Genomic DNA, 15,219 nt, shown 5'->3' on the forward strand with positions numbered 1-15,219 from the left:
TTTTGCCAGAGCCAACCAAACTGTTCAATGGGGTTTGTTAAAGGTGGAGGATAAAGGTGTCTCTGGGGAATCTGTGCTATCAAGACTGCAGTGAACCTAGCTATGGGAGTTCTGTAGGAGTGTGCAGTTTAGGTAATGACTGTCTCCAGGGAACTGGGTTGGAGATGAGCTGCAGTTTCAGGTGACTCGAGGACCAAATCCATTGACTGGGAAAAGTGAGAGGCCCTACGTATTGGAGGCAGAGATGAAACGACTGTAGGCTGAATTTTTTGCTCCCACCAGCAGCTGGGGGTGGGGGGAAGGAACTTAATTTGGTGAGAGGCAACCTGCCGGTTTCCTGATGGTGGGGTAAACTATTGGAATTTTGTTCTCCTGACTTTCAAGGCAGGATGAATATGGGTTGAGCTTCCCGATGAACAATGTTGGGAACACCTTTTGTATACCTTAGCATCTCATGCATGCTCATTAAAAGGCCACCTCACCAGAATTAAGCCTCTCTTCCAAATTAAGTTCCCTGCCAGTGAGAATTTAGAACATTCTGTTTTATGACTATATATATATATATGTGGCGTGCACCTGGTGAGCTTCATCTCTTCCATGACTTTGAGGTCCATAGATGTTGAATTCTCCTTCTTAATTCATAAATTATAAATTCATAAATTCACTCATATCGATTGCCGTTAGCAAATGCTGCGCCGAGGCTGGACAAGGGAGACGGGTGAATGCTGCAAAGGGGTGGAAGGGTAGAACGAAGGCTGGATAGGGGAGGCAAGTTAACGGAGTAAGGGTGGGCGGAGTGCCCAGGGAAGATGAAGGGCAATGTCAGAAGAAGGGGAAAGGGGGAGAACATTCAGAGAAGCAAAGGGTGAATGTCTCCAGGGAAAGGGTGGGGCGGTATCAGTGCTCTTGATGGTGGGGTCCTGGGGGGTGAACTCAGGGTACTGGTGAAAGGAGGGAACAGTCACAGCTAGAGGGGAGAGTGACATGTAATAAGGTGGCTGGTCCAGGATGAGAGTCTGGAAGGTGAAAGTCTCATCGGGTGGGTCACGGAGGGAGACAAGACAAGTGGCTTGGATAACTGGAGGGTGCAGGGTCAGGGTGGGCATGGAGGTGGTAACAGGCGTTGGTTCTGAGGGGAAGGGAAAGCATGTGGAGGTGGATCGTGATAGGGAACGGGGAAGGTTCAATGGTGACAGAGGGGAGAGGAATGGTGACATTGGGTGGATCTACGGTGATGTGGAGGGGAAGTTGTTGGGTGATAGAGGGAGGGGAGGAGCTGGTGGAATGAATTTGAAAGGTAACGCATCTCATTTTTCCAAACTGACCTTGACCATGCAGTTAGTCAGTAAGTGAGAGGAGGGATTTTATCATGTGGGTTGAGTTCAAGGTCAGCACAAATGGCTGACTAAAGGGACATCCTGATAATTATGAGGCAGCTAGATGTCAGTGAGCTCAGTTGTGTACTCCTCTCTCTGGTGAAGCCCACATGGACGCAAGTTTGTTCCCAACTCAAGGGTCTCATCACATCGAGATCCCAGCAAGGTTTGGACATGCCGTACATTCTGTACCATTTGTCATTGGCTGCAGTCAGAGGCAGGTATGAAGGGAGGGAGGAAGGGAGGTGGATGCCACCAAGGGGCACGGGGCTGGTGGAGGCCAGCCAACTCGTGACTCCAAACCTCCATCCTCCCAGGTTAATGATCATGGCTGACAAGAGATCATGCAGTTATTCTTTCTATGCTGCCAAGGCAATGGTCTCTCTATAGCGTCTCTAGGGTAGTGGAGACAAGTGGAAAAGTGTCCACTTGAGACTTCTTGTACAAAGCTCTCATCGCCCTGGTCAAAGAGCAATGTCTCCATGTGCATTCATATATGAACGGGAGGAACAGCCATCTCTGGTACTCCAGGATGTCCTTTACTCTGGATGAGTGCAGCTCCCACAACACTCAAGAAGTTTGACACCGTCCAGGACAAAGCAGCCCACTTGATTGGCACCACATCCACAAACATTCATTCCCTCTACCACCAATGCACAGTAGCAGCAGTGTGTACCATCTACAAGATGCACTGCAGGAATTCACCAAGGCTCCTAAGACAGCACCTTCCAAACCCACGACTACAACCATCTAGAAGGACAAGGGCAGCAGATAGATGGGAACACCTCCACCTGGAAGTTCCCCTCCAAGTCACTCACCGTCATAACTTGGAAATATATTGCCGTTCCTTCACTGTCACTGGGTCAAAATCCTGGAACTCCCTTCCTAACAGCACTGTGGGTGTACCTACACCATGGACTGCAGCGGTTCAAGAAGGCAGCTCACCACCACCTTCTCAAGGGCAACTAGGGATGGGAAATAAATGCTGGTCCAGTCAGCAAAGCCCAAATCCTGTGAATGAATAAAAAAAAAACATGGAAGGGGTGGGGTGAGGATGCCACGTCTGGAGGCCAGGTGAAGGGCTTGGCGCTTGCCTGCTGGCTTTGAGAAATAGGGAAACCTGTAAAGGAACATGCTCACTTAATGTATCACTTCAATTCATTCACACATCCCTTGAGCCGTTGATAATGCAGGCTGAAGGCACCCCTGCCTTGGTAACGGCTCTCATCCAGAGACGGAGGGCCCATTGCTCAGAGCCAGTAGCAAGGGCCTGAGCAGCAAGAGGCAGCGGGCCTCTATAAGGTCAAGTGGCTGGCGAACATTGGCTCGACGTGGGTGTATCTCCAGCTGTGCTCTTATCAAGAGATGAGCAAAAGACAATGCCAGAGGCCCCCTCATATGTCTTGAGATATGGTTGCTCACAGCTGCCATACAAGCTGCGGCCGCGAGGAGTCTGTAGGAGTAATGCAGACGTCCTGGCCTGCATTGAATAACCATCTGTCCAGGTGCCCTTTAAATATGGTGCCAAGATCTTCGACAGCATGAGGTAATGACAGGGTGGCTGACTTCCTGCCCATCCCACTGAGATTTGCCGAGCTAATGAATGCATAATTACCGAGCTGAAAAGCAGAAGATCGCATGTGTTCACCCACCCAGTGGGAAATCATACCGACTTTTCCTCCCACCATCGGACTTAGCCTCCAGAATGGAGAGTTCTGCCCTGTGAGACTGCATGTGGTGCCACATTTGTGGGGGGGAGTGATGCAAATGCTTGTCATTTCATTAGATAGACTGTTTTTCTGCTATTCCATGAGTGATTTATAGTTACTAATAACTGTAATTTGCCTGATCATTATCATCTTCAGTTCTCTGCCTGCAGACAGGTCTGACCCACAGCGCTGCGATCTCCACCATGGGTATGGCAAGGAGGCAGCTCCCAAGTCCACTCCAGCCGGAAAGGGATTGAAACCTGTCCTGTTGGCACCGGCCGTGCAGCCAACTGAGCCAACCGACCCCCACCCCTCCACCCCCCACCAAGCAGTCTGGGTTGCTGTAGCAACATATACTTTTACATGCATGTTGTAGTCTGGAGCTATGGATAATGGTGGTAAAGGCTCAAATTTCTTTCCATCACATGGATGACCAGGATTACCGGTTGAATATCAACCTGTTTGGCAGAATTATGAACTCCATGACTATCAAGTCTTGAAGTGCGAATTAAACTCAGAGCTTCTGGCTCAGAGGCAGGGACAGTACCCACTGCACCGCAAGACCTTAAATTTGCCTGTTATTTCATGTTTAATTTACATTGATTCTGATACATGTTGAAGTAATAAAAAGCAAAATGTTGTTGGCAATTTCTTAATTTGGAGTATGGTTAATTTAGTTATTTTGGTTTATGGTTCCTCCACAGGGTTCGTAACAGCACAATGTTTTACTTAGATGTACACAGAGAACAATTTTTCGGTTTCTGCATCTCTTGAGCTCTCCAAATAACCGTTGAAAACTACATTCTTTTATACATCATATTCTTCCTATATCACCGATAAAATCTCTCGACATCTCTACTCCCAAATCCTTTGAAGTCAGTCCATTCATGTAAATAGTTGTAGTTGTTTACCCAAAACTACTTCCTTCAAACAAGACTTCCTGAGGTAACTGTTCTTAACCTCTTTGAAGAACAGGCTTTATTAAATGTTAACTTCCTATATAAGACAGCCAGTGAGTTATCTACATCTGTTTATTACCCACACCTCTAAACGTGGCCCTTAAATCATCCATGCCTGACTTTATTACTGTCAAGTATTTCTTTGCATAAGTTCTTTACATATTAGAAGACAAGCCAGGCATTCCTCTCATCATATTTCAAAGTTTATCTTGGAAGACCTGTTGCTGCAAGATGCAAAGGAGTTCTTCTATGAACCTTAGCTCCCCAAGATGGCCAACAAGCATCTCTCTAGGGTATCCAACAGGAAATAAAGAACCTGTATTTACACTTATTTATATATGCATTCATACTTGCCCTCTCTGACCAATGGAGTACCTTTGACGTGTAGTTACTGTTGTAATGTAGGCCAGTACACTACCAATTTATGCACAACAAGCTCCCACAAACAGCAATGTGAGAAGTGACCATGTATAGCGGTTTATTTTAATTAATGTTGATTGAGGGATAAACATTGGCATAATTATAATATCTTGATGAATGAAAGCATTCATTGGAGTGTTGTGTTTGGATCATAAACGCAAATCAAAATGCAGTCAAAGAGTTTTGGTGGTATAGCCAAACAAGTCTTTGGTAGATAATAGAAAATATTCCATTATTTTCAAAACGAATAAAAATTCCTTCCTTTCAGGAGTAAAATAAATGCCATATTATTGGCCTGAATCTTCCAATGTCTAGAGCAGCGAAATCTGGATTTAAGCCCATGTCGCGTGTTGGGACCCTGCAGAAGTCCTGGTGCACAAACATGCGCTGTAATTGCCCGGGAAGTTTAAACTTCCGATGAGCTGATTTCTGCTGCCCGTGACCCTCCGTGAAAGTCTCTAACTCTGAGCTCAGTGTCGGAGACTTGGGCCAGATATGCACAGGACTTACCTGGTTATTTACCCAGAAAATGTCACACTAGTTAATACCTGGTCTAACTCAATGGTTTGCCAGTGTAACTGAACTGAGCATCAGAACTAGAACCATCCGCTCAACCGGCATTCTCCTGATCTGACCACCTCCCCTACCGACTACCCCACCCGACCCGACCGTCCAGTCAACCTGATCGCTCCCTGACCCGACTGTCCATCCTGCCCCTGCCACCCTCCTGTTCAACAACCCCCCAACATGACTGAATGCCCACTCACCCACTCTCTCACCCACACCCAAAGACTTGAGACCTTTTAAAAAAAACTAACCTGAATACAGTAACTAGTGCTGTAAAATTTTTTAAAATATTTTTAAAAACTTCTAGCTTCTGACAAAAGAGGATGATCCCTTTTAGATCCTAGTTAGTGTTTCCTTACCAAAATTATGGTGCTCTCATTCTTCTGTCAACACTGAAACAGCACTGTTGAGACAAATAAAACGTGCAACTGCAAATGGTATTCTAATGTGAAAGTATAATGAGACTGGCTTTACAGTCCCAAGCCTGCTGAATGAGCTGTACAATGGGAAAGTGCTGCTGCTATGAAACATAAGTGAACGCACAAATGGATTATTATGAAAGGGCCAGAATTTGCTGTCAAAATAACACTGAAGCTCATGCCGTTTGCTGTTCTCCATGTGTAAATGGCATCAGAAATTTCAGACGAGGGGCAGAGGCACAGTTAGATGTGAATATCCTGAAGTTGAATGTGCCACATCACAAAAATGGCATCTTGCCCTTAGCTGCCCTTTATTATGTTTGCAACATTTTGTCCATTAAATTCTCCATGCAAATTAATGTCATTACCAGACTGCCAATCATCCTCTCTGGCATTTAAATCAATTGTTACAAGGGTAGATAAAAGCAAAATACTGTGGATGCTGGAAATCTGAAACAAAAACAGAAAATGCAGGAAAAACACAGCATCTGTGGAAAGAAAAACAGAGTTAACGTTTCGAGTCTGTATGACTCTAAAGTCATACAGACTCGAAACGTTAACTCTGTCTTTCCACAGATGCTATTAGACCTGTTGAGTTTTTGCAGCATTTTCTGTTTTTATTACAAGGGTTGAGTCTTATTCCTTCAGGTTTTGAATTTTTGAGGAGATTTTTAAAAAGTCAGTTTTTTTTTGTCTTACTTTTCATTTGTCTCTTTTTGCTCGCTCTCTTATTCCAATCTTTCCTCCCCTCACTTTATTTTTCTTTTGGCATCGAATTAACGCTCTCAATTCACCCATCTCCTTAGTCCTTCCGCCACCATTTATTTTCCAGTCCTTTTATTTAATTGGTTAATGCCTTGCTCACTCAGATCTCATACGGCCACTGTCCCTCACTGTACCATTATCAGCTTGCGGCTTATTATGCAAAAATCTTTTGACCTGAAGAGTGCAAGGGCTAGTTGAAAGAGAGGCTAGATAGAGAGAAACTGTGAGCTCAGATGGGAGAGTTCATTATAAAGGGACATAATCTTAAAATTAAAAGCTAAGCCATCCAGGGGTGATGTCAGGGAGCACTTAATCACACAGTGAAAATCTGGAACTCTCTCCCCCAAAAAGCTGTTGATGTTGAGTTCAATTAAAATTTCAAAACTGAGATTAATTGATTTTTATTATGCAAAGGTATAAAGGATTGCAGAAATAAAGCGTATAGATGAAGTTAAGAAACAGATCAGCCATGATCCAATTGAATGGCAGAGCAGGCCTGAGGGGTTGAGACTCATGTCTATGATGCAGAATGTACTTGGTCATGATGTGATGTTGAAGTGAAAGACATAGATGAAGAGTGCAATGCCAACTGCAAGGACATGAATTATGAAAGGCTGCACAAACTGCCAGGGATCATGATGAGCAGGGGAGTGACTGCTGGAAGTGAATTAAAGATTTCTGGCTAGGACCTAATCTCAGATGAGAGTGGCTGCTGACTGAGATTTTGCCTCAAACAAGAGGGGCTTTTAGTTCTGCTTTGGCAGAATAAATCCCTCTTTTCTCCCCAGTCAGCCTTGGCTAAAGGCCTCGAACAGGTGAAGAACAAACAGTGAATCACACATTGAATTGTGCTCCATCGCTCAATTTCTAAATCGTAAAGTCAATCAATTTTGTTGAAAGGTACAAGAAACATTTTTCTATAAATAAAATAAATGTGGAAAAAAATTATGAAATGTGATCTTTAAATGGCCATTTGATTCAGTGAAATGTATGTGTTTTTAAGGGACTCTCCTGACTAATTGGGTTGTTTGTACTTTATATAAAACAAAAGCTGCTTTTCCAGATCATTGGGAGACAGCTGACACCAATTTAAAGGCACTTGCAAAGTATATGAGCTCTACAGAGGAGAATAAAGCTCTCTTATATAACCGCCTCATCACATCACTTTCTGAATGCTTGCACTAACAAACCAGTACAGATTCCACAAACACATTGCTTTCTCCCGAGTTATAAGACCAAAAAAATTAAACAAAAAGAGTAGTAGACCATGCTATGCCTAGAGGCTGCTCCGCCATTCAATATGATCATGGCTGATCATCTGCCTCAACTCAACTTTCCCACCTGCTTTCCATATCCCTGGTTTCGCTAAGAGAACAAAAATCTGTTGATCTCAGCCTTAACTATATTCATTGATGGAGAATCCACAACCCTCTGGGTTAGAGAATTCTATTGATTCACAATCCTTTGAATAAAGAAGTTCCTCCTCATCTCAGTCTTAAATGATTGGTCCCTTTTCGAGACTGGGCCATTGTGTTCTAGATTCTCTAGCCAGGGGAAACATCCTCTCAAGTGTTGACCCTGCCCCTTCAGAACCTTGACTGTTTCAATGAGGTAACCTCTTATTTTTCCAAACTCTGGAGAATATTGACCAATTTACTCAGCCTCTCATCATAAGACAGCCCTCTCATCTCTGACAAATTTGGTGGACTTTCAATGTACTGCCTCCAATGCAAGTATATCCTTCCTTAAACATAGAGACCAAAACTGTGCACAGTACTCCAAATGTGGTCTCACGAAAGCCCGATATGTTTGGAACAAACTTCCTTATTCCAATCCCCTTACAATAAATGCCAAAATACAGTGTAATGCAATAAGCATCAGATACCACAAAGATTGTAATACTCCATGAACAGTACTCTATAAACAGAGTGAGTTGATCTCAGTAGCTTGCGATGTCAGAATTCTGCTCTCTAGCTGAATCTCCATCACATTCTTCTACAGCATCAGGATCTCTCTCACTCCAGGTGCACCTGTTTTCTCAGTCAGACTCTCTAGTGGGGGTGGGGTGGGGTGGGGTGAATGAATACTAAAAAGGCTAAAAGGTAGAGATAAAACAATGGGTGGAAATACATTTAAAAATAATGGAAATAGGTGAGAAAAGAAAATTCTATATAAATTATTGGAAAAAACAAAAAGGAGGGGGAAGAAACGGAAAGGGTGTGGGGATGGAGGAGAGAGTTCATGATCTAAAATTGTTGAACTCAATATTCAGTCCGGAAGGCTGTAAAGTGCCTAGTCGGAAGATGAGGTACTGTTCCTCCAGTTTGCGTTGAGCTTCACTGGAACAATGCAGCAAGCCAAGGACAGACATGTGGGCATGAGAGCAGGGTGGAGTGTTGAAATGGCAAGCGACAGGGAGGTCTGGGTAATGCTTGCGGACATACCGAAGGTGTTCTGCAAAGCGGTCACCCAGTCTGCGTTTGGCCTCTCCAATGTAGAGGAAACTGCATTGGGAGCAACGAATGCAGTAGACTAAGTTGAGGGAAGTGCAAGTGAAATGCTGCTTCACTTGAAAGGAGTGTTTGGGCCCTTGGACGGTGAGGAGAGGGGAAGTGAAGGGGCAGGTGTTGCATCTTCTGCGGTTGCATGAGAAGGTGCCGTGGGAGGGGGATGAGGAGTAGGGGGTGATGGAGAAGTGGACCAGGGTGTCACGGATAAGAGATTAGTCTGTGCAATGATCGATTATCAAGACCCAACATGTTGAGTCTAGATAAGGTAGAAGAGCAATAGGGGCTAATAAGACCAATGACAAAAACTACAGTTTGTTTCTAGAAGATGGTTCTCTGCAGGATGGAACTGAAAAGCAGTGAAGTTACGGTGCAACTTGTATAGAATCTTAGTTAGACAACACTTAGAGTACTGTGAACAGTTTTGGTCTTCATGTTATAAAAAGGATACAGAGGCACTTGAGAAGGTGCAGAACAAATTTATACGGATACTACAAGAATTGAAATGTTACAACTGATTTATTTAGAAAGAGGCTGAAGCTCTTTTCTCTGGAAAAGAAAAGGCTGAGGGGTGACCTGATAGAGATCTTTAAAATTATGAAAGGTTTGATAGCATGGACATTGTAGAATCGGACTCTCCTCAAACTGGGAAATTTATAGAATAAAAAATCCAAACCCACGGACATGTCTTGACCTCATGTTTGTAACTATAAAATACAAAACCCCAGCTGCAGCCAAAGGCACAGGGCTGGGCAGCAAGGGGTTAATTTGGACATTCAGTAAAAAGAGCAATGTCTCATCAAGTGGATTTGGACATTGATTGATTTTTATCAGAGTGTTTATGGTACCATGGAAATGCCGTTACCTGCCGTTGACTAATGCTATTAATGGTCTGATCATCCAACACAATGGCAGAATGAACAGGTTATCAATACAATACACTCAAAGAAGGGTAATGCCGCTAAGGTCTGTACCACAAGAGATGCAATGCCAGATTCCAGTACTATGACTGTTTCCTCTCAGGGAGAGGAATAGAGTCATTCAAACCTTCATCAACCCAGGAGCCAGGCACTGTTATTGTGTTGCCTCAAGCAGTAGGAGAATTTTTCATACAATGAGAACTGATATATTCGTCTGATATATATCTCCCATGGAAAAACCCTGTATTGTTTCAACCAGCATGATTTGATCACATTCGTCGGGACTACATGTGGAATAAACTAAGAGTGCTAACTGCCGGACATTAGAACAACAGGAATAATGTTTTGATACATCAGAGCTGAATTATTAAAGAAAGAGTATATCAGAGTTTTTTGCTGCAGTTGGAAGAAGCGTCAGGGCTGGTCACCTTGACTCAGCACCTACAATCAACACTGGACAGACCAGCCGCGTTGGGAATTGTAAGTGGTTTCAGTCGAACTGTAGTGGTATCGGTCAGAGGGTTTGTAAGGTTTTGGGGTGAGAGCGTTGTGTTTTTGACAGTAATTCATAAGCGTTTCTTTATCAGCCATATCGTAGTGATATTAGTCTAGGGGTTAAGGAAGGCTTTGGGACAAGTGTTTTGCCTGCACTTTATAAGTTTTAAACTGAGTCATGGTGACTTAATGGTGGGTTCGCTGGGAATAGGGATGTCAATTTCAGGCAGCTGGAGGTGGTTTTGTACTGAGGGTGGGTTGTTTTAATTTTGGGGGCTTCCTGTGTTATTTCAATTAATCGTAGAAGTATCTGTATTAGGGTCATTAGTAGATTCAATAAACATCAAAATTTTGGTTGAGCCAAACGCTGTGGCCAGGGTTTTCCATGCCCGCTGGTGTCAGGCATGTTCGGTGGCATAAGACAATATGACGCAATTGGCATAGGGACGCGAGAATAAGGGAAGTAAACATGTGGCTAAAGGAGTGGTGCGGAAGAGAGGGGTTCCATTTCATGGGGCACTGGCATCAATCTTGGAACAGGAGGGATCTGTACCGTTGGGACAGTCTCCACCTGAACCAATCTGGGACCAATGTTCTAGCGAAAAGGGTAAATAGGGTGGTCAACAGGACTTTAAACTAGAAATTGGGGTGGGGGGGGGGAGGGTAAAACTCCAAGAAGTATGACTAATGGGAAACAAAGCAGCAGGTTAGCATGTAGCGGGGGGTGGATTCAACTTCATGGAAAATTATGAAAAAACTGAAAAGGAAGGAGAGCCCAGGAGAGGCTATTAAAGTCTCCAGAACACAAACTAGGACAGAGTGTTTGGAAAGGGCTAGGAATCTAACTTCAAGCACATCAGATAAGGGGACAACAATGAGAAAGGAGACGGGAAATACAGGACTGAAGGTGTTGTATCTGAATGCACGAATGTATACAAAATAAGGTAAATGAGCTTGTGGCGCAGATTGAAATTGGCAGGTATGATGTGGTGGGCATCGTGGAGACATGGCTGCAGGGGGATCAGGACTGGGAGCTAAATATGCAAGGATATATATTCTACCGAAAAGATAGGCAGGTTGGCAGAGGGGGTGGGGTTGCTTTGTTAGTAAGAAATGAAATTAAATCGATAGCAAGAAACGACGTAGGGTCAGATGATGTAGAATCTATGTGGGTAGAGTTGAGGAACCGCAAAGGTAAAAAAACCATAATGGGAGTTATGTACAGGCCTCCGAACAGTAGTCAGGATGTGGGGCACAAGATACACCAGGAGATAGAAAAGGCATGTAAGAAAGGCAAGGTTACAGTTATCATGGGGGATTTCAATATGCAGGTAGACTGGGAAAATCAGGTTGGTAGTGGATCCCAAGAAAAGGAATTTGTGGAATGTCTACGTGATGACTTTTTGGAGCAGCTTGTGGTGGAGCCCACTAGGGAACAGGCAATTCTAGATTTAGTGATATGTAATGAGGCAGATTTGATAAGGGAGCTTAAGGTGAAGGAACCCTTAGGAGGAAGTGACCATAATATGATAGAATTTACCCTGCAATTTGAGAGGAAAAATCTGGAATCAGATGTAACGGTATTAGAGTTGAATAAAGGTAACTACAGAGGCATGAGGGAGGAGCTGGCCAGAATTGACTGGGTGATGAGCCTAGCAGGAAAGACAGTGGAACAGCAATGGCAGGAGTTTCTGGGAGTAATTTGGGAGACACAGCAAAAATTCATCCCTAGGAAGAAGAAGCATACTAAAGGGAGGACAAGGCAACCATGGCTGACAAGGGAAGTCAGGGACAGCATAAAAGCTAAAGAGAAAGCATACAATGCGGTGAAGAGCAGTGGGAAGCCAGGGGATTGGGAAGCCTACAAAGACCAACAGAGGACAACTAAAAAAGAAATAAGGAGGGAGAAGATTAAATATGAGGATAAACTAGCCAGTAATATAAAAGAAGATTGCAAGAGATTTTTTAGATATATAAAGGGTAAGAGAGAGGCAAAAGTGGACATTGGGCCGCTGGAAAATGACGCTGGAGAAGTAATAATGGGGAACAAAGAAATAGCGGAGGAACTGAATAGGTACTTTGCGTCAGTCTTCACGGAGGAAGACACGAGTAACATCCCCAAAATTCAAGAGAGTCGGGGGGCAGAGGTGAGTATGGTGGCCATTACCAAGGAGAAGGTGCCAGGAAAACTGAAAGGTCTGAAGGTGGATTAATCACCTGGACCAGATGGATTACACCCCAGTGTTCTGAAAGAGATGGCTGAAGAGATAGTGGAGGCGTTGTTGGTGATCTTTCAGGAATCACTGAAGTCAGGGAGGGTACCAGAGGACTGGAAAATCGCTAACGTAACCCCCCTGTTTAAGAAGGGAGCGAGGCAAAAGATGGGAAATTACAGGCCGATTAGCCTGCCCTCAGTCGTTGGTAAGATTTTAGAGTCCATTATTAAGGATGAGATTTCAGTATACTTCGAAGTGCATGGTAAAATAAGGCAAAGTCAGCATGGTTTCATCAAGGGGAGGTCATGCCTGACAAATCTGTTAGAATTCTTTGAGGAGGTAACAAGCAGGTTAGACAATGGAGAGCCAATGGATATTTTTTACTTGGACTTCCAGAAGGCCGTTGACAAGGTGCCGCACAGGAGGCTGCTCAGTAAGATAAGAGCCCATGGTGTTAGAGGCAAGGTACTAGCATGGATAGAAGATTGGCTGTCTGGCAGGAGGCAGAGAGTGAGGATAAGGGGATCCTTCTCAGGATGGCGGCCGGTGACTAGTGGAGTTCCACAAGGGTCAGTGTTGGGACCACAACTTTTCACTTTATACACTAATGATCTAGATGAAGGAACTGAGGGCATCCTGGCTAAGTTTGCAGATGATACAAAGATAGGTGGAGGGACAGGTAGTATTGAGGAGGCAGGGAGGCTGCAGAAGGATTTAGACAGGTTAGGAGAATGGGCAAAGAAGTAGCAGATGGAATACAACGTGGGGAAGTGTGAGGTCATGCACTTTGGTAGGAAGAATAGAGGCATAGACTATTTTCTAAATGGGGAGAGAATTCAGAGATCTGGAGTGCAAAGAGACTTGGGAGTCTTAGTCCAGGATTCTCTTAAGGTTAATTTGCAGGTTGAGTCGGTAGTTAGAAAGGCAAATGCAATGTTGGCATTTATTTCGAGAGGACTAGAATATAAAAGCAGGGATGTGCTGCTGAGGCTTTATAAGGCTCTGGTCAGACCACATTTAGAATATTTCAAGCAATTTTGGGCCCCGTATCTCAGGAAGGATGTGCTGGCCCTGGAGACGGTCCAGAGGAGGTTCACGAGAATGATCCCAGGAATGAAAGGCTTAACATAAGAGGAACGTTTGAGGACTCTGGGTCTATACGTGATGGAGTTTGGGTACCTGATTGAAACTTACAGAATACTGAAAGGCCTGGATAGAGTGGACGTGGGAAAGATGTTTCCATTAGTAGGAGAGACTAGGACCCGAGGGCATAGAGTAAAGGGAAGACCTTTTAGAACAGAGATGAGGAGAAACTTCTTTAGCCAGAGATTGGTGAATCTATGGAATTCATTGCCACAGAAGGCTGTGGAGGCCAGGTCATTGAGTGTATTTTAGACTGAGATAGGTTCTTGATTGGTAAGGGGATCAAAGGTTACGGGGAGAAGGCGGGAGAATGGGGTTGAGAAACTTATCAGCCATGATTGAATGGCGGAGCAGACTCAATGGGCCAAATGGTCTAATTTCTGCTCATGTCTTATGGTCTAATTGGTTTCACGACCACATGAAACCAGTTTGCCATCATCCACTCAGCCTGCCGATGGTGGGCCGCATTTCCCGCCATTGGGAACCTCATTGTAATGCTTCTGCGTTATCGTTATAAGGCCAGCCTGCCGGACACATCCCCACCACAACCCCCCACCTCCCGATCGTCCACACACGCCGACGGGAAAACACGTTGACATGTAACACAACAGCACATAAGCGACGTACACCTGGCAGGTTACACTTTGCTCGGGACTTCGAGGAGTGTTTGCCTCCCTTGCTTTGGGCAGCACTCGCAGTCAACAGTGCCAGGCTTCACAGACAGCATCACATCACTTTTAGGAGGGCTCACAGATAGATCTCTATTACAATCTATTATTGTGGGTGGCTTTTTAACGGCTGCAGGACAAGTTCTTGCTTGGGGAAGGAGGAGAAGTGGCCTCAGGCAAGGGAAGAGGCTGCAGGATGAGAGCTGTACTGGGGAAGGAGAGCATCCCAGGGTGTGTGTGGGGACATGTGTTGATCTGTGCAAGCGGCCTCAAACTGGTAAGGGCTGAGGATGCAGCCTCCAGAGGAGATGAGGCCACATGGACATGTGAGGGTATGGGTGGTGATATCCCTTGAGCTGGCAGTGAGCGAGATGCCAGTGAATTTGTAACGGGCTTGAGTGTGAGAGTTTAAAGTGTTGAGGTGGTTGCCTTACCCCGGCGGCACAGATGAGATCATTCATCCTTTGTCTGCATTGGTGGTCAACCTCTTCTGTGCAACTTTGGCACTGGCCACAGCTGCCATTACCTACCAAGCCGGAGTGGTAATGTAGCTGCCCCTCCTGTGGCCAGAGCGGGGGTAGAGGACATCATAACAGACCTCCACGGCATCCAAAAGGCACTTGAAGACTGCAGTCTTTTTGCCTTCCGGGGCCATGTCTTCTTTGCTGCCGTCCTGAGCTGGAAGCACTGAGCACAGCTATACTTTAAATGTGGTGCCTGGTGTGATGAAGCGGTGAGGTGACGGCCTGGCCCGTCTGCCATGGAAATGGCATGTTTCCTGGGAATGCATAAGTAATGTGGTGGGTTTGGGATGATGCGGCATGAAAAGCCGCCATCGTGGCCCCAGCGGGTAAAACATCTTTCTATCTGCCCGCTACCACACTTAGTGCAAATCTGGGACAATTCTGTCCTGTGTCTGTGTAATTTTGTTCCTTAAAAATCCTGAAGTCCAAGAACCGTTTAAAAAGGGCTAATGAGAACCCTGACAACATGGAGAAAATGTATCCATTGTGGGGATACCAGGACAAGGGGCATACACCATTAAGATATATAAT

The sequence above is a fragment of the Cetorhinus maximus genome, chromosome 5, assembly GCF_964194155.1.
Source record: "Cetorhinus maximus chromosome 5, sCetMax3.hap1.1, whole genome shotgun sequence".
Lineage (NCBI taxonomy): Eukaryota > Metazoa > Chordata > Chondrichthyes > Lamniformes > Cetorhinidae > Cetorhinus > Cetorhinus maximus.